The sequence below is a fragment of the Triticum aestivum genome, chromosome 2A (genome assembly GCF_018294505.1).
Source record: "Triticum aestivum cultivar Chinese Spring chromosome 2A, IWGSC CS RefSeq v2.1, whole genome shotgun sequence".
Taxonomy (NCBI): Eukaryota; Viridiplantae; Streptophyta; class Magnoliopsida; order Poales; family Poaceae; genus Triticum; species Triticum aestivum.
The window spans coordinates 367,163,956-367,184,103 of NC_057797.1; the positions used below are offsets into that span (position 1 = coordinate 367,163,956).

Below are 20,148 nucleotides of genomic sequence, written 5' to 3' on the forward strand. Positions count from 1 at the left end.
CACAATATCCAACTTTCATGCATGTTTAAAATGTTTAAAATTCTGTTTGTTTTAATTTGCCACATGCCATGTTAAAATGATTTTTTTCATAACTAAATAACCGTAGCTCCAAATTAAATGTTCTTTATATGTATATGGGGCAGAAAAATGCATAGATTAACATGATGTACTTACTTTGCGTGTTTAACAACTCCAAAATTGTGTTTAGGGTAGAACAGTACCAAACCTAAAATATGCACATGAGGATTTTTCCGGACTTGTTGCTTGTTGTTCCGACCTCATTTAATCTTGCCTAGATAGGTAGTTTTATTATGCTTCGCCCCTTGCCATGTTTAATAACATTTAATATTGTTGAGTACATAACCAAGAGAGAACTAAATAAGTCATGTGGTCTTTCATAAATATGCAACTCGTTGCATATTGAGCTCCAGTTAATTTATAGTATTGTTTGTTGCACTTTGCCATGACATGCCTCATTAAAATGGACATGCATTATACTTGATTGTGCATCATGCCATGTTTCTGCTTGTGTGTTTACCATGTTGTTTGCTCCTTTTCGTGTTGCTTCTTCTTGTTAGTTGCAGTAACGACGCGTTTGTGAGGATCCGTTCGACTACGTCTGTTTGTCTTCTTCATGGACTCGTTCTTCTTCCTTGTGGAATCTCAGGCAAGATGATCATACCCTCGGAATCACTTCTATCTTTGCTTGCTAGTTGTTATATCATGCCTCCCATATTTCCACGTCAAGCCTCTAACCCTCCTTCCTAGCAAACCATTGTTTGGCTGTTACCGCTTTTGCTCAGCCCCTCCTATAGCGTTGCTAGTTGCAGGTGAAGCTGAAGTTTGTTCCATGTTGGAACATGGATATGTTGGGATATCACAATATATCTTATTTAATTAATGCATCCATATACTTGGTAAAGGGTGGAAGGCTCGGCCTTATGCCTGGTGTTTTGTTCCACTCTTGCCGCCCTAGTTTCCGTCATACCGGTGTTATGTTCCTTGATTTTGCGTTCCTTACGCGGTTGGGTGTTATGGGAACCCCTTGACAGTTCACTTTGAATAAAACTCCTCCAGCAAGGCCCAACCTTGGTTTTACATTTGCCTAACAACCTATTACCCTTCCCTTGGGTTGGCCAACCCGAGGGTCATCTTTATTTTAACCCCCCTGGGCCAGTGCTTCTCTAAGTGTTGGTCCGAACCGGGTAACCTGCGGGGCCACCTCAGGGCAACCTGAGGGCTGGTTTTACTCATAGCTTGACCTATCATGTGTGTCCTGAGAACAAGATACGTGCGACTCCTATCGGGATTGTCGACACATCGGGTGGCTTTGCTGGTCTTGTTTTACCATTGTCGAAATGTCTTGTAACCGGGATTCCGAGACTGATCGGGTCTTCCCGGGAGAAGGAATATCCTTCGTTGACCGTGAGAGCTTGTGATGGGCTAAGTTGGGACACCCTTGCAGGGTATAAACTTTCGAGAGCCGTGCCCGTGGTTATGTGGCAGATGAGAATTTGTTAATGTCCGGTTGTAGAGAACTTGACACTTAACTTAACTAAAACTAGAAGGGTCACCCGCGCATTTGCATGACTAGATTATTATGTGTTATATTTCCTTTCTAAATATATCCGATTACACGGTTAACTATCTTACAATGTAATTCAAATACACAACATATTGACACTCGATTGTATGTTGGTCGAGATATTTTGATAAATATCATTGGGTTGATGGTGAGTAGCAACAACAAAAATAAAGAAATTTTTTATTATTTGGGTCGTCATCTCGGTGTTTAAAATGATGGTCTTTCATGTTAGATCTTTATCTTTCATACTTACCCATCATGTCCTTCGTTGTCCTGGTTGGTATATTGTTCTTATGTTTTTTTACAAACATTGTGCTTGTGTTTATTGTCTGGTATATTGTGATTACTTCAAATTCGTACACACATGTTGTTTTAATATGAATTATATTCTTGAGCACAACCAAAATGTCTTACTACGTATCTAAATGGTTTGTAGAGACGGGAAAGGGGATCTATTTTCCCTTTCTGTGCTCTATCGTGGTAGTCTTGGAAGTTTGGCTGTATACCAAATCGGTGGCATGCCCAGCACCGAAGCTTTGGAGGAGATGCTAGACCAGCTCTGAGTGAGGAGGGGACGGGCGTTCAAGCCGCCCATCTTGCGCCACCCACCGGCGAGGTTGCATCTTGCCGATTTGGATCCGGTGAGGCAGACTGGCCACCAAGGAGGCCACGGGAGAATATGAGCGATAACTACTTGTTAGCTTCCTCAGTGCTCTGCTCTCCTAATCGTGGCACCAGGAGTGAGAGATGTGTCTTCGGGCTGGACGACCATTTTCTCTGTTGTCGTCTGAGCGGAGTAGAATGTGCGGCTATGAATCTCTTAGTACTCTCCAAATACTCTCTGCATTCTCCTCTTGCTTGGCAGTATATATGTACTTTGTAAGTTTCTTTTACATATTTGACACTTAAATTAATAAAGAGATATGGATGATATACTCTTTTGTTCTGCTAAATTATAATTTAGGAGATAACCTCGTACATTTTGTTTTCTTGTAATGATTAGTTATACAATAAAGATTATAGTTACTTGACTTGCTATGGATGTCCCTTGTATTTTTCTAGGAAATTGTTCTGTTGGCATTCTACCTAGATTTTGATTATTGTCTCTTCAACACTTCCATAATTATTAAATGAAACTTCATATAGCAAAAACATACTCATTATATCCATCTACTATGTATAATTCCAATATTGTAAGTCTTGTTTGTGATTATTACCATATAATCATATATACACATGAAAGCAGTTTTAGGAAGTAGTAATATGCATTTGTGATTAGTCTCTTTGCTTCTACAGGGAGTCTGCAGGTGGAGGCGAGCTATGGGCTTCCTCATTGTTGGTGTTGTCGGCTTCCAGCTATGTAAGGTGCTACAGATTTCAATCATTCCTACTTCCTCCATAGCGGCTGATTGTCTACAGGTATTTTTATTTCTTGTTACCATATATTAGCAAGTTATATTACTTATATGTGTATTAAGTCCAAGCAAGACGGCTTACACGTACTAACTGAAATATGGGTCCAAGCTATAATGTTGGAGCTAGCTTTCCTCATGGTTCCGTTGACCTAAAAAAACCGTGGGAGAGGTGAACTGTTACCAGGAACATAAAACTCATGAAAGTGCATGTCCCAATGTATTTAAATAATTACAATGTGGCATGCGTTTATAGTGCTTATGTTACTGCTCTTATCACAGTTTTGGCCCAGTTTTCTGCTGATTAACTTGGCAATTCTCTTCTGCTTGATTAATTGATTGAGGCCTTTTGGCCTCCGCTTTCGAAAATAAATAAATAAATATACCACTGTTATCTAATAAGTCTTCCTTATATTAATGGATGCCAGGTATTCGTACTGTATATCAGTAAATACAAATAGTATGTCTTACTACTTACTTTCAACATAATTAACATATAATCTTACGCGCTTCATCAGATTTCCCATCCAATGAGTTCATCAAGTTCAAGACAAATGTATTAAGATTCTTTTATCACCCTCATTAAAGAAATTGCAGCTTGTAGTAGTTGTACAACCACTAATTTGGAGTTGAATACTATGCCTACCATACAATTATATTTTGTGCAGAAAACTATCACCACATGACATATACCAACATCAAATATATTTTTGTAACATATCTATTGTAGATATTGGCATGGACGCAAAATCCTGAATAAGTTACGCAAAAAATTAAAGTTAGCAATCTAAAGAAGTTCAGACACATTACTCGCTCCATAAGGTTATAACTGATATAACTCAATTGTTCCTACAGGTCTTAGAGTCTTGTTGTTCTCGAAAAGTGGTGATATCATATCTTAGAAGAAGTCTGATGCCTTACCTAATTTGCTTAGTTACCATGCGCCATTCCAGTAAGTTCGGTAAAACATTTGTTCTTCTGGTGTACCTTGCATACTTCTCTATCTATCTCGGTCATTTTTGGCGATGTTTCTTCTGGTGAGTGTCTCCATATATGGAGTAAGTCAAGTATAACTATTATTTTACATTGGTTAATAAAAATGAGTCATGCTTCATTAGTTCATAAATTATAAAAGATAGTGTTCCATACCTGCCAAGAAGTTTGTGAGTTGCAGATATATCTAGATCTGTATATACTTGCAGCAGTGGTTGACTTTGGGCACTATCCTATTTAACCATGATTTTTTTTAAAAGTAACAGAAGATGTTGTGACTTTATTGGATTTACTGCTAAACTCCACCATTGTTGATGTCACAATAAGGATAGTTTGGCTATCGAGTACATCCTCATTCAAAAGATAAGTAGAATTTCCCCATAGTGTAACTCTGATTTTATCACTCATGAAGAGTTTAAGATGGAAAAGTTAATGTTAATGCAATGATGGAAGTAAAATTAAAGTCTTTGTTATTATACACTTACTCTGTCAGCGTATATACCTAAATAGTTCATCTCCCATACACCCAATTCTCTCAACATGCAGCCTTCCACATCACCAATATGCCAAATCAGCATTTTTATTTTTATTCTTCTATTTTCTGTGCAGACCTATCGTCTTGATTCCACATGCTTCATTTGGGCGAGTAGTCCAAAACGGCATGTGTAAAACTGGTGATTAATTACTCCATATCTAGAAAGATTAGTTAGTTGAGTCTTATTTGGAACTATATAGTATAGGTAAACCTAAGCATTGCTTATCTTTCCCGGCATGTTCTTGTACAGTTTCCTTGGAAGCAAACTCGAAGTAGTAATCAGGAAAACATTCTGATGATCCTTACCTTTGTATTTCATTGGTCCACTGGTGATACTTTGTTGCTTTCACAACTTTAAAATGGTAAGTGCATAAACATAATTCTCTTTTATCTTTGATAAACAATTGTGTATCAACCTCCTCCACATTTATAGTATCGTGATATTTTAGTGGTGACAGTAAAATGCATAGCTTGGCCCTGTCAAACAATTACAATATATTAGCACTTGTGGTTCAAAACAATAGAACAATCAGCATGTAAATATATACTCCCTCTGTTCCTAAATATAATACCTTCTAGAGATTCTAATATGTTCTACATACGGAGCAAAAGGAGTGAATCTACACTCCAAAATATGTCTATATACATCCGTACGTAGTCCGTATTGAAATATATAAAAGGATTATACTTAGAAAAGGATGGAGTAAATATATAAATATTTTCATCCATGGAAGCTCATATGCTCATCGGTCGGCGGATTGATTGAATATATATTCTCGTCACTTTCACTTGAGTGTCGTTTCTCCTATCATTGTTAAGGCACTAAGACTCTTACGCGACATGGTGCTTTGGCTGCAAAACCATTTGAAAATGGTTTGTCAATTGATAATATCTCATAGATTTTATCCTCAGTAAGTGAATTCACTAAATAATATTTACGAACCTTGATTATTCAGGAGAGGCAGCAACTCTGAAGGTTCGGCTGGCGTCGTGACATCTATCATAATTTTGGCTAATTTGCGTTGCATCGTTTGTTTCATCGTGGCGGCAACTCAGAAGGTTTGGCTGGCGTTCAGACATGTTCTGTCACAGTTTTGGCTGATTTGCGTCACATTGTTTGTTTCATCACGGCATCGGCAGATTTCTATATTGTAGGTGGTCTGCTTGTCGGGCAGATTTTGCTTCCTGGATCTCTGGCAAAAAGCAGCCCTATATCTATGTAGCGAACTTCTGGATGTACTTTGTCCATCATGATGCACTCCTCCAACATAGTCCAATCCTACCCTAATTGCATCCATTGCACTTTGGTGTGGTGTTTGCCATGCTCTTGGATGCCGTCTAATCACGCCCTTTTTGCATCCATCACACTTTGTCATGGTGTTTAGACTCACGTGGAGCATGATATGGATCATGCCCGATCTCACTTGTGTTGTAGTACATGGAAAAAAGTTTTGGCTTCTTGGGCGTTGCTGGACGTGGCCAGCTAGGTGTCTCTTTTTGTCCGTGTTAGCCGACCCCGAGTGGAGTTCTTTGGTTGAGTCCGTGTGTATAGATTTGGAATTCCAACCACGTGTGGAGTTCTTTGCTTGAGTCCGTGTGTAGATTTGGAACTATGAATAGTAGATTTCATATAGTATACTCTTCTTTGACAACTACTATATCGTACACCTATACCTTTTGTGTGGCGGGTATTTGTGGTTGTCTCGGACACATTAAAAAGGCTGGCATGTTCAGGATGACAGGCGTGTCAGTGGTGCGTGACAAACAAATTATTAGTACCTACAATAGTTGTATGTAACTTTTAATATCTTTAAATCTCAGCCGCTACCTTAAAAAATTAATGGTGGAGATAATGTAATCTATGTGGATTAATGTGATGGCTTGTTTTCCTTTTGTCTTAATTATATAATAGATGCATCAACCGTGTGTGTAGCCGTGATGGTCTCTTTTCGGCGGAGTCCGGGAAGTGAACACAGTTCTTGTGTTATGATTGTGCGTAAATAGTTTCAGGATCACTTCTTGATAACTTCTAGATTCACGACCGTTGCGTTGCTTCTCTTCTCGCTCTTATTTGCGTATGTTAGCCACCATATATGCTTAGTGCTTGCTGCAGCTCCACCTCACTACCTTCTCCTATCCATAAGCTTAAATAGTCTTGATCTCCCGGATGTGAGATTGCTGAGTCCTCGTGACTCACGGATACTTCCAAAGAGTTGCAGGTGCCGATGATATCAGTGCAAGCGATGCCACCGAGATCAAGTGGGAGTTCGATGAAAATCTTGATCGTTGTTTTGTGTCTTTTTTGGTTGATCAGTAGTAGAGCCCAGTTGGGATGATCGGGGATCTAGCATTTGGGGTTGTCTTTCTTTATTTTGGTTCCGTAGTCGGACCTTTGATTGTACTTTGGATGATGTATGGATTATTTATGTATTGTGTGAAGTGGCAATTGTAAGCCAACTCTTTATCCCTTTCTATTTAGTACATGAGATTGTGTGAAGATTACCCCTCTTGCTACAAAACTACCATGCGGCTATGCCTCTAAGTCGTGCCCCGACACGTGGGAGATATAGCCGCATTGTGGGTATTACAAGAAGACATCCAGGTAACTTGGAGATGAAGTCAGAAGAGTCCCGAGGGCACCACAAGCCCTCAGGGCGTGCCCCTGGCTTGTGGGTCCCCCGGCCCTCTCAGCTCTATAAATTCACAAATATTCCAATATCAACAGAAGTGTCCACCAAAATACTTTTCCGCCGATGTAACCTTCTGAAAGCACAAGTGCTCCCTGGGTGATTTTGGTAATTAATGTCAACATATCTCTTGTTAGACTAATAGTTTCAACTAGTATATTTCAGAAAGTTCAACTAAGGCATGGCACAAACAAGAGAATGTGGAACCCCTTCAAGGTGCTAAGGAAAGAAGATTGGCAAAAGCTCATGACTCTTCATTTCTATTTTAGTGATCCAAGATCACATTGAGTCCATAGGAAAAGCCAATACTATTAAAAGGGGATGAGGTGTTGCTTAATGGTCTACTTGCTCAAAGTGCTTAATAATATGGTCCAAAGCCCTCAACCATCTTCTCAAATACAAATATGTCCAGAACCTAAAGTCAAACTCGGCCCCACCGATTTGATTCATCCGGCGCCACCGAGTTCACTTGACATAGCCATAACCATAGCCAGAAACCCTAATCAGTCGGTCTCACCGATGGGATCTCGGTCTCACTGAGATGGGCTTGCAGACTCTCTGTTGCATATTGCAATTATTTCGGTCTCATAGAGATATGCAATCGGTCCCATCGAGTTTGCTTGACCAACTCTCTATTTGCTTATTACCAACATCTGTCTCACCGAGTTTGTGTGATCGGTCAAACCGAGATTTAGTTTTACCCTAACCCTAGCACATCGGTCTCACCGAGTTGATCATGTCGGTCCCACCGAAAATCCTAACATTCACATTTTGAACTAAATCGGTCTCACCGAGTTCATATATTCAGTCTGACCGAGTTGGCTCTTTTGTGTGTAACAGTTAGATTTTGTGTGGAGGCTATATATACCCCTCCACCCTCCTCTCCATCAGTGAGAGCCATCAGAACGTGCCTACATTTCTAACATTCACTTTCTGAGAGAGAACCACCTACTCATGTATTGAGTCCAAGACATTCCAATCCAACCACAAGAATCTTGATCTCTAGCCTTCCCCAAGTTCCTTTCCACTCAAATCATCTTTCCACCATAGCCAAATCTATGAGAGAGAGTTGAGTGTTGGGGAGACTATCATTTGAAGCACAAGAGCAAGAAGTTCATCATCAACACACCATCTATTACCTTTGGAGAGTGGTGTCTCCTAGATTGGTTAGGTGTCACTGGGAGCCTCCGTCAAGATTGTGGAGTTGAACCAAGGAGTTTGTAAGGGCAAGGAGATCGCCTACTTCGTGAAGATCTACCCAAGTAAGGCTAGTCCTTTGTGGGCAATGGCCATGGTGGGATAGACAAGGTTGCTTCTTCATGGGCCCTTCGTGGGTGGAGCCCTCTGTGGACTCGCGCAACTGTTACCCTTCGTGGGTTGAAGTCCCCATTAACGTGGATGTACGATAGCACCACCTATTGGAACCACGCCAAAAATCTCTGTGTCTCCAATTGCGTTTGCACACTCCAATCCCATCCCTTTAGTTTCTTGAAACTTGCATGTCATGCTTGCTTGAAATGTATTGTGAATGTTTAAACTTGTGCGAAAACTCCACCTCAACTTGAAGAACTTAAAAACTGCTACTTTTCTTTGTTGAGTGTCTAATCACCCCCCTCTAGACACCTCTTATTGATCCTTTCAATTGGTATCAGAGCATTGGTCTCCATTGCTTTGGTTTAATCACCATTGGAGGAAGATGGGTGAGTTTACGATGGGGAGTTTTAGACGTAGAGTGCCTATGCTTGATGGGGTGTTCTTTAATGCTTGGAGAAATGAGATGCTTGCGATTTTCAATGAATATCACTTGAACAAGTAGATTACTAGCCCTTGTGCGCCCCTTCTTGACCCCTTGCATCCTACCCCTGAGGAGTCACTTGACATGATCCGCAATCTTAGAACTATCAATCTTATCATTAGAGGATTGCCTAGAAATTTGATTGTATGCTTGCCTACTCTTGAATGTGCTTACACCATATGGAGATTTCTCGAGGAACAGTTTCCAAACTATTCCTTGAAAAATCTAGATGTAATTCTTCAAAAGTCCATAGCTTTTCATAAAATGAAACCCAGTGATCCGAAATTTGATGATTGTCTTTTTGAGCTTCGTGACCTTATGCGTGCCAAAGGAGATGTCAGAGTCATTAGTAGCATTATCTCTCAAGTCAATTCATAAAGATGAACATTGCCATGGTCATACATCTGATGAATCACTCTCTCTAGGTGATGATCAATCACAAGATGATGTTGAACATGACATTATGATGAGGATGATGATAGTGACTTTGATCTCGATGTGTCTATGAGACACTTTGGCCTTATGGCTAATCTTCGCGGCTACATGGCTGATACGTCTCCGTCGTATCTACTTTTCCAAACACTTTTGCCCTTGTTTTGGACTCTAACTTGCATGATTTGAATGGAACTAACCCAGACTGACGCTGTTTTCAGCAGAATTGCCATGGTGTTATTTTTGCGCAGAAATAAAAGTTCTCGGAATGACCTGAAAATCAACGAAGATTATTTTTGGAATATATAAAAATACCGAAAGAAGAATCCATGTTAGGGGCCCACACCTTGTCCACGAGGGTGGGGGCGCGCCTACCCACTGGGCGCGCCCCCTGCCTCGTGGGCCCCCTGACGCTCCACCGACCTCAACTCCCACTCCATATATTCGTGTTCGGGGAGAAAAAAATGAGAGAGAAGGATTCATCACGTTTTACGATACGGAGCCACCGCCAAGCCCTAAACTCTCTCGACAGGGCTGATCTGAAGTCCGTTCGGGGCTCCGGAGAGGGGAATCCGCCGCCGTCGTCATCATCAACCTTCCCCCATCACCAATTTCATGATGCTCACCATCGTGCGTGAGTAATTCCATCATAGGCTTGCTGGACAGTGATGGGTTGGATGAGATTTATCATGTAATCGAGTTAGTTTTGTTAGGGTTTGATCCCTAGTATCCACTATGTTCCGAGATTGATGTGTGCTATGACTTTGCTATGCTTAATGCTTGTCACTAGGGCCCGAGTGCCATGATTTCTGATCTGCACCTATTATGTTTTCATGAATATATGTGAGTTCTTGATCCTATCTTGCAAGTCTATAGTCACCTATTGTGTGTTATGATCTGTTAACCCCGAAGTGACAAAAATCGGGACCATTACCGATGATGACCGTAGTTTGAGGAGTTCATATATTCACTATGTGTTAATGCTTTGGTATGGTACTCTATTAAAAGGAGGCCTTAATATCCCTGAGTTTCCAATAGGACCCCATTGCCACAGGAGGGTAGGACAAAAAGATGTCATGCAAGTTCTTTTTCATAAGCACGTATGACTATATTCGGAATACATGCCAACATTACATTGATGAACCGGAGCTAGTTCTTTGTCACCCTATGTTATAACTGTTGCATGATCGATCACATCTGACATAATTCTCCATCACCGATCCAATGCCTACGAGATTTTCATATATTGTTCTTCGCTTATTTACTTTTCCGGTGCTATTGTTACAATCACTACAAAACCCAAAATATTACTTTTGCTACCTTTACCACTACTATCATATTACTTTGCTACTAAATACTTTGCTACATATATTAAGTTTCTGTAACATCCCAAATTTCAATTTGGAATGTTATACAAATAGACCATTATTGCATATCATATTTTATTGCATTTTGGTTGATCCTAGAAAATTCTACGCAACTCAAGGACCCTTGGAGAGAGTTGGGGATTTCGTCATTTTCATATTTGAGTTTTCTCAAATTTTGGAAATAGGATCATTTGATTTTATTTATTTTATCTTCAATTATTTCTATTACAAAAATATGAGAGAGGGAATAAAATGACTTTCCCAAAATAAAGGTATATTGAGGATTTAATAAAAAATCAAATAAGATTTTATTTTGGTTTAATTTGTTATTTTATTTGAATTTAGGAAAAATGCGCATTTTTCAAACTTGCATTTAGGCCCCAAATAAATGTTCATCCTGTGCGGCTTGATTTTAGAAGCCGGGGAAAATTTATTTCAGGATTTTTGGAGTCCGTTTAGTATTCTTTTTGCATTTTTTCTGAGCGTAATTATTTAAAAAAAACGTTTGAACCGACTCTGGGCCATAACCGGCCAGGACTCCGCCTGGCCGGGCCTTTTTATAGCGCCGCCGAGTCCCGAGGCCAGCCCAAAGCCGCCCCGCCCCAAACCCTAACCCTAGAGCCACGCCGCCGCCGCCACCATCGCGCCACGCCGCCGCGCCTCGCCGCTCGCCGCGCCGCCCCGCCGCCGGATCCGCCGCCGGAGGTAGTTTTTTTTTTCGCCGTTTTTTTTAGAAAACCGATCGGTTTTCCCGACGGTTTTGTTCGGTTTTTTTAGTTTCGTTTTTCATAAATAGATCGGTTTTCCAGTTTATTTAATTAGCGAGCATTTGCCCGTTCGTTTGTTTTAATGAACGTTCATCGTTTTTCTTTTTCTCGGATTAAATCCACAATTTTTCTGATCGCGATTCCTGATCCGATTTTCGTTTTAGTCTAACTTTTCGCTCGTTTATCGGAATCAGGCGATTCAAGCGCCTGGAGTTTCGTCTCGAAACCCTCTTTCCGTTTAACCAACTCAAACAAGTTTTTTCCACTGTAAAAATTGCCCTAGATCTAGAATAGTAAACGAAGCCTGTTTCTTTTGCCGTTTGTCTTTCTTTGCTTCGTTCGATTTGGTGCTTTTTGCCAACAGGAGTTCTTAAGTTGAACTTTCTGGTTAGATCTCTTATTTGAGTTTTACCCGTGCATTAGTTGAGTACTTATTGTATGCTTGTTTGTTTGCGATAGAGTACCCGGAGTGCGCCGCTTGCTACTTAGAATCACTAGGTTTTGCGGATCATCAACAAGGCAAGTAACACTTTGATCATACTTCCAATTACCCAGTTTTATTGCATTAGATCAACCCTCACACATTGCATGATTAGGATCTAATTAAATTGTAGGTTTGGGAAGTAGGTGTAACGGTCTACCCGATCATAAGGTGCTAGCGCTTCTGAAAGACTATGTCTTGGTCATCCGTTTCTCAAACACCATGTAGTGCGAGAAATCAAACGGAGGGGATCTAGTCTTGTGGGGAAAAGTGCACAAACCTCTGCAGAGTGTATAAACTAACCATGGTTAGACGTGTCCCCGGTTATGGACATCTTGAGTATCTAGTACCTGGATTATCATGTGAATCTCATCATGTTACTCTAAAGTTAATTTTGTTGGGTTTTGTTTAATGTTGATGCTTAATTGGGATTGAGAATGCTCTGAACCATTCTCAATGTTTAACAACCACCATGATAGTTTAATAAAATTTATTCCTTTGCAGTAGGGAAAAATTGGCTTTACGCAAAACTGTAACCATAGAGCTTTCCACCAGCCAAATATGCATATAGTATAGTCTATTTCATTCCATTACTCTCTATGTGTTACATTGCCAGCATATTCCATGTGCTGACTCGTTTCGGGCAGCAACGTTAATGTTGTAGACTTTTCAGACGACGATTAAGGTGTTTTTAGGTCGTGGTTCTATACTCAGTGATGCCGTTGGAGTTGATGGACTCACTTATCTTCCAAGCCTTTCGTTGTTATCGTTATTAGATGGCCTTAAGCCATATTTATGTAATAAGTTCTCTTTTGAGACACTCAATGTAATAAGTGTGTGATTGCTACTCTGTTATAAATCCTTCAAGTACTGTGTGGTGTTAGCATTACTGATCTAGGGATGACACCTGAGCACAAAGATTGGACTGTTTGAGGTCTGGTCGCTACAAGATGGTATCAGAGCACACGCTGACTGTAGGACACGACCACTAAGCTAAAAGACCTAGATCACCACTCACTCTCTTCTCATTCTGACTTCTTATCTTTTCTACTCTTTTAGGATGGCGGATGCAAGGAACAAGTTCACGCAATCGGATGAAGATAAACCCTTGGACGACACTTGAAGTAAGCCACTAGATATCTGAACATAGGAGTACCAAGCTTCATCGGAACCTACAACGCCACTCTACCTGAAGAAGAGCGCTGGATGATTCAAGTTCAAGTTCCAGGAAGGACGTTCATGCCAGTCACTGAGGCCATAGAGTTTTCTTTTGATGCACCAACTTGGAGTCTAGGAAAGAGCATGGCAGCTCACATCGCCATGGGACGCATTGGAAAAGTTTACCGCAATGACCTCAAGGATACTATCTACCAGATTTGTGGGCACCGAGATGAGCACTGGGAGATGATCAGCACCAGGAAGGATAGATCAGTTGCAGCTTTTATCCAGGAGTTAAACCAGCACATACGACGACAGGAGAACCAGATGTGCGCCGACATGATAGATCTGAAGAAGGCAAGGACAAGAATCAAGGAACTGGAGGAAGAACTCAAGGCTACATGTGAATATTATGAAGAGTAAATAAAAGTATTAGTGGAGAAGAATGACGATCTGATCAAGAAGATTAGAATATTCATGGGAGGCCCCACACTAGTAGAAGAAGACGAAGAACCCAAGGAGATCCGCCCGGAATACTACATCATCATCGACGACACTGACTCGGGTCCAGATGATAGTGATGATGACTATGTTGATGAAGCTGGAGCAGATATCATGGAGTCCGCAACCGAAGAATATTTCTAGTAGACCACCCCAACTGTAGTAGTAGTCCACCATGTAAATATAGTAGTCCGAGCACTTTTGCGATAGTTAGATCGATTGTATGCCCTTGTTTGATTGATTGAATGAAGTGCATTGTTTGCTTTTGCCTCATGTGCATATGGGTAGTGCTTTCTCTTTAGACCCCCTCTATTCTTAAATCTCATCTTTTCCTAAACCCTCAGATGCCTCCGAGACGTGACCCCGGATTTACCTTCCCACTGGAGCTCACTCAGTTGATCCAGCAGCAGAACACATTGATGCAGTTGCTAGTCTAGAATCAGAATCAGGGGAACAACAACAACAACAACAACCCACCACCACCACCACCACCACCTGTTGATCACTTAGCCCGTTTTCTTAGGCTGAATCCGCCGGTGTTTTCTAGTAGCACCGAGCCTATAGTAGCAGATGATTGGATCCGTAAGACAGCTAGAGAGTTGACCACGGCAGGATGCACAGATGCGGAAAAGGTGAAGTTTGCCGCACATCAGCTGGAAGGACCCGAAACATCATGGTGGGAGAATTTCACAACCACTTTCCCTATCGACACTGTCACATGGGACCAGTTTCAGCAAGCTTTTCGTACTGCCCATGTCTCAGCAGGAGCTATGGCCATGAAGAAGAGAGAGTTTCGCAACTTGCGCTAAGGAGGAAGGACAGTTGGCCAGTATGTGGAGGACTTTAGTAAGTTAGCACGTTATGCCCCAGATGACGTTGCTACGGATGCAGCTAAGCAGGAGAAGTTTCTGGAAGGACTGAATGATGAGTTGAGCATGCAGTTGATGGTAGCAACCTTCAACAACTACCATGAGTTGGTAGATCATGCTCTCATGATTGAAGGGAAGCAGCAGCAGATTGAGAATCGCAAGAGGAAGTATGGACAAGGGAAGTACAATTCAGGAGCTCAGCAGAAGCCACGTTTTACCCCTAGACCGGGAGGACATTTTCAGCATACCCATGGAGGAGGTAGCTCACACAACCACAATGGCACCAAGAATGGTAATGGGAATGGAGGAAGCAACGGCCAGAACCGCACCAACCCATCAACCCCAGCCAAGAGAGACCTGAGCCAAGTCACTTGTTTCAAGTGCCAGAAGACCGGACATTATGCCAATGAATGTCCTGAATCCCAGAATGAAAATGGCAATGGAAGCTCTGGAAAGAAGCCGAACCCTTTCAATAGGGGACAAGTGAACCACGTTAACGTGGAGGAGGTTGAAGAGCAGCCGGATGCAGTAATCGGTAAGTTTTTGGTTAAGTCATTTACTGAACTTGTTCTTTTTGATACTGGTGCATCACATTCATGCATATCAAGGGGATTTGTGATAAGTATAGCCCGCCCACCAAAGTTCTTAGAACACCTATGTTAGTAAGCTCACCAGGAGCGGAGTATATGGCTAGCCAAGGATGTTTTCAAGTGCCATTGAGTATAGGTAGGCATGTGTTTCCCTCGGATTTAATCATTTTGGAATCACAAGGATTGGATGTAATTCTAGGTATGGATTGGCTATCGATGTATGGAGGAAACATCGATTGTGCCAGTAAGTCAATTTTGCTCACCACCCCAGAAGGAAGAAGGATCAAGTATGTATCCCGGCATGTGCCAAAGAGGAATCAGGTAAATTGTTTAACAGGAGTTGTGCAGGAGGAAGTACCAGTGGTGAAGGATTTCCCGGATGTATTTCCAGAGGAGTTGCCAGGCATGCCACCGGATAGAGATATTGAGTTTTTGATTGAGATTTTGCCAGGCACTGGGTCAATATCAAAGAGACCATATAGGATGCCCGCAAAGGACTTGGTGGAGATTAAGAAGCAGATTAAGGAGTTGCTGGATGAAGGATATATTCGCCTAAGTTCTTCGCCTTGGGGATCTCCAGTACTTCTAGTGGAGAAGAAGGATGGATCGTTAAGGATGGTTGTTGATTATCGAGGATTGAATGAAGTAACCATCAAGAACAAGTACCCACTACCAATGATCAATGATCTGTTTGATCGATTGCAAGGAGCTAAGGTATTTTCCAAAATCGATCTGCGATCAGGATACCACCCGTTGAAGATTCGAGAACAGGATATACCTAAGACAGCTTTTACCACCAGGTATGGGCTGTACGAGTATACCGTTATGTCATTTAGTCTGACTAACGCACCTGCATATTTTATGAACATGATGAACAAGGTGTTTATGGAGTTTCTGGATAAGTTCGTCGTAGTGTTCATCAATGATATCCTGGTTTACTCGAAGAATGAAGAAGAGCATCAGGAGCATTTGCGCTTGGTTCTTCGAAAACTCAGAGAACATCAATTATATGCCAAATTTAGCAAATGTGAGTTTTGTTTGAAGGAAGTTGGATTTCTCGGACACGTTATATCCGGAGAAGGTATAGCAGTAGATCCCACTAAGGTTGACACTGTGACAAATTGGGAAGCCCCAACAACGGTTGGAGAGATTCGGAGTTTTCTTGGACTTGCAGGATACTACCGGAGATTCATTGAGAATTTCTCAAAGATTGCGAAGCCTATGACGGAGTTGTTGAAGAAAGATACCAAGTTCATATGGACTGAGGAATGTGAGGATAGTTTCCAGGAGTTAAAGAAACGTTTGGTTACCTCACCAGTATTGATTTTGCTAGATCAGACCAAGGATTATGTGGTGTATTGCGACGCTTCACGTCGAGGACTTGGAGCAGTGCTTATGCAGGAAGGAAGAGTTGTTTCATATGCCTCATGACAGCTCAAACCTCATGAGTTGAATTATGCTACACATGATTTGGAGTTAGCAGCCGTAGTGCATGCGTTGAAAACCTGGAGACACTTTCTCATTGGAAACCATTGTGAGGTGTACACGGATCACAAGAGTTTGAAGTATATTTTCATGCAGAGGGAGTTGAATCTTGGGCGAAGGAGATGGTTGGAGCTCATCAAGGATTATGATATGAAATTGCATTATCACCCCGGAAAGGCTAATGTAGTAGCTGACGTGTTGAGCCGTAAAAGCCATGTCAACACCATAATGACGGGAAATTTACCAAGGGAGTTAGCCGAAAATCTTCGTGAGCTATGTTTGGAGATAGTTCCGAGAGGCTATGTAGCAACATTGGATATTCAGTCTACTTTGATGGATAAGATCAAAGAAGCCCAGAAGACTGACAAGGAGATTGCCTCTATTAAGGAGAAAATGAGCAAAGGAAAAGCTAAGGGATTCCGTGAGGATGAGCATGATACCTTATGGTTTGAAGACCGTGTTTATGTGCCTAATGATTCGGAGATCAGGAAGTTAATTCTGCAAGAGGCCCATGATTCACCATATTCGATTCATCCAGGCAATACCAGGATGTATTTGGATTTGAAGGATATCTTCTGGTGTACCGGAATGAAGAAGGACATTGCGGAGTATGTAGTAGTTTGTGATGTATGTCAGAGAGTAAAGGCTGAGCATCAGATGCCAGCAGGATTGCTACAGCCATTGCCGATACCTGAGTGGAAGTGGGATAAGTTAGGCATGGATTTTATTACAGGATTATCCAGAACTCGTTCAGGCTATGACTCAATATGGGTTGTGGTCGATCATTTGACAAAGGTAGCTCATTTCATTCCAGTGAAGACTACCTATACCAGTGCAAAGTTGGCAAAAATATACATGACCAGAATCGTATGTCTGCATGGAGTTCCAAGGAGCATTGTATCAGCTAGAGGAACCCAATTTACCTCAAAGTTCTGCAATCAGTTGCATGAAACTTTGGGTACCAGACTGGAGTTCAGTATAGCTTTCCATCCACAGACAGATGGACAGATCGAGAGAGTCAATCAGATTTTGGAGGATATGCTGAGAGCTTGTGCGCTAGATTACGGATCTAGCTGGGACGAGAATTTGCCATATGCAGAGTTCTCTTACAACAACAGTTATCAATCCAGCTTGAAGATGTCCCCTTTCGAAGCCTTGTACAGAAGGAGGTGCAGGACCCCATTGTCATGGGATGAAGTTGGAGACCGCCAGTTGTTTGGACCGGATCTGATTAAGGAGTCCGAACAGAAAGTAAAATTGATTCGCGACAGGCTCAAGGTAGCCCAGTCCAGGCAGAAGAGCTACACAGATTCAAAATGCAAGGAGACAGTTTACAAAGTCGGAGACCGAGTTTATCTTCGAGTATCATCACTTCGAGGAGTTAAGCGCTTTGGAGTTAAGGGAAAGTTAGCGCCACGTTTTGTAGGCCCATACAAAGTTATGGAGCGTATGGGAGAAGTAGCCTATAAGTTGGAATTGCCCAAAGGATTGTTAGGAGTTCATGACGTATTCCATGTTTCCCAGTTGAAGACGTGCCACGCAGAGATGGCTGAAATACCGCTGAGAGATACAGTGCCACTGGAAGCGATTCAGTTGGACAGTGATTTGACCTATGAGGAGAAACCAGTTAAGATTCTAGAGTATGCCAGTCGAGTCACCCGCAGCAAGGTTATCAAGTTTTGCAAAGTTCAGTGGAGCCACCACACGGAGGATGAAGCCACCTGGGAGCGAGAGGAAGAATTGCTGAAGGACCACCCTCACCTATTTTCTAGCCAACACGAATCTTGCGGATGAGATTCATCTTAAGGGGGGTAGGTTTGCAACATCCCAAATTTTCAATTTGGAATGTTATACAAATAGATCATTATTGCATATCATATTTTATTGCATTTTGGTTGATCCTAGAAAATTGTACGCAACTCAAGGACCCTCGGAGAGAGTTGGGGATTTCGTTATTTTCATATTTGAGTTTTCTCAAATTTTGGTCATTTGATTTTATTTATTTTATCTTCAATTATCTCTATTACAAAAATATGAGAGAGGGAATAAAATAACTTTCCCAAAATAAAGGAATATTGAGGATTTAATAAAAAAATCAAATAAGATTTTATTTTGGTTTTATTTGCTATTTTATTTGAATTTAGGAAAAATGCATGTTTTTCAAAATTGCATTTAGGCCCCAAATAAATGTTCATCCTGTGCGGCTTGATTTTAGAAGCCGGGGAAATTTTATTTCGGGATTTTTGGAGTCCGTTTAGTATTCCTTTTGTTTTTTTATGAGCGTAATTATTTTAAAAAACCGCCCGAACCGACTCTAGGCCGTAACCGGCCAGGACTCCGCCTGGCCGGGCCTTTTTATAGCGCCGCCGAGGCCCGAGGCCAGTTCAAAGCCGCCCCGCCCCAAACCCTAACCCTAGAGCCGCCGCCGCCGCCGCCAACACGCCTCGCCGCACCGACCCACCACCGGACCGCCGCCAGACCGCCGCAGCGCCGCCTCGCCGCCGCCGGAGGTAGTTTTTTTTTTGCCGCCGTTTTTATAGAAACCGATCGGTTTTTCCGTCGGTTTTGTTCGGTTTTTTTAGTTTCTTTTTTTATAAATAGATCGGTTTTTCCGGTTTATTTAATTAGCAAGCGTTCGCCCGTTCGTTCGTTTTAACGAACGTTCGTCGTTTTTCTTTTTCTCGGATTAAATCCGCGATTTTTCTGATCGCGATTCCTGATCCGATATTCGTTTTAGTCTAACTTTTTGCTCGTTTATCGGAATCAGGCGATTCAAGCGCCTGGAGTTTCGTCATGAAACTCTCTTTCCATTTAACCAATTCAAACAAGTTTTTGCCACTGTAAAAATTGCCCTAGATCCAGAATAGTAAACGATGCCTGTTTCTTTTGCCGTTTATCTTTTGTTGCTTCGTTCGATTTTGTTCTTTTTGCCAATCGGAGTTCTTAAGTTGAACTTTCTGGTTAGATCTCTTTTTTTAGTTTTACCTGTGCATTAGTTGAATACTTATTGTATGCTTGTTTGTTTGCGATAGAGTACCCGGAGTGCGCCGCTTGCTACTTCGAATCGCTAGGTTTTGCGGATCATCAACAAGGCAAGTAACACTTTGATCATACTTCCAATTACCTAGTTTTATTGCATTAGATCAACCCTCACACATTTCATGATTAGGATCTAATTAAATTGTGGGTTTGGTAAGTAGCTGAGGTAGTACCTATTACCTGTTTTATCAAACCTTTGGGAGTTACTTCTACGTTTGCTTTATGCCATGCTATGCTAGTAGACGTGGATTGGGTGAGTGAAATACATGACAGATGTGAGATTGTTAAATTAAAAGGTTTATCTAGGGTGGAAACTTAAATACACATCTGGGTGGATTGAGGCACCTGGGTATTCCAGTGATTGCCTGTTTTTCTTTTGGACCGCCACCCAGGCTCAAAGGGATCATGCGATTATTCATGCTAGAAACTTACGTGTGCAGCCACAAGCTATT

General features: G+C 41.6%; 1 long non-coding RNA gene across 1 annotated transcript; it reads left to right on the forward strand.

Annotated features, from left to right (window-relative positions):
- The first annotated feature begins 1,854 nt into the window (after nt 1-1,854).
- Nucleotides 1,855-6,299, forward strand: LOC123185283 (uncharacterized). The gene is made up of 3 exons (XR_006493289.1): nt 1,855-2,388; nt 2,882-3,004; nt 3,853-6,299. It is a non-coding gene; the product is annotated as an uncharacterized lncRNA (long non-coding RNA).
- Nucleotides 6,300-20,148: the final 13,849 nt, after the last annotated feature.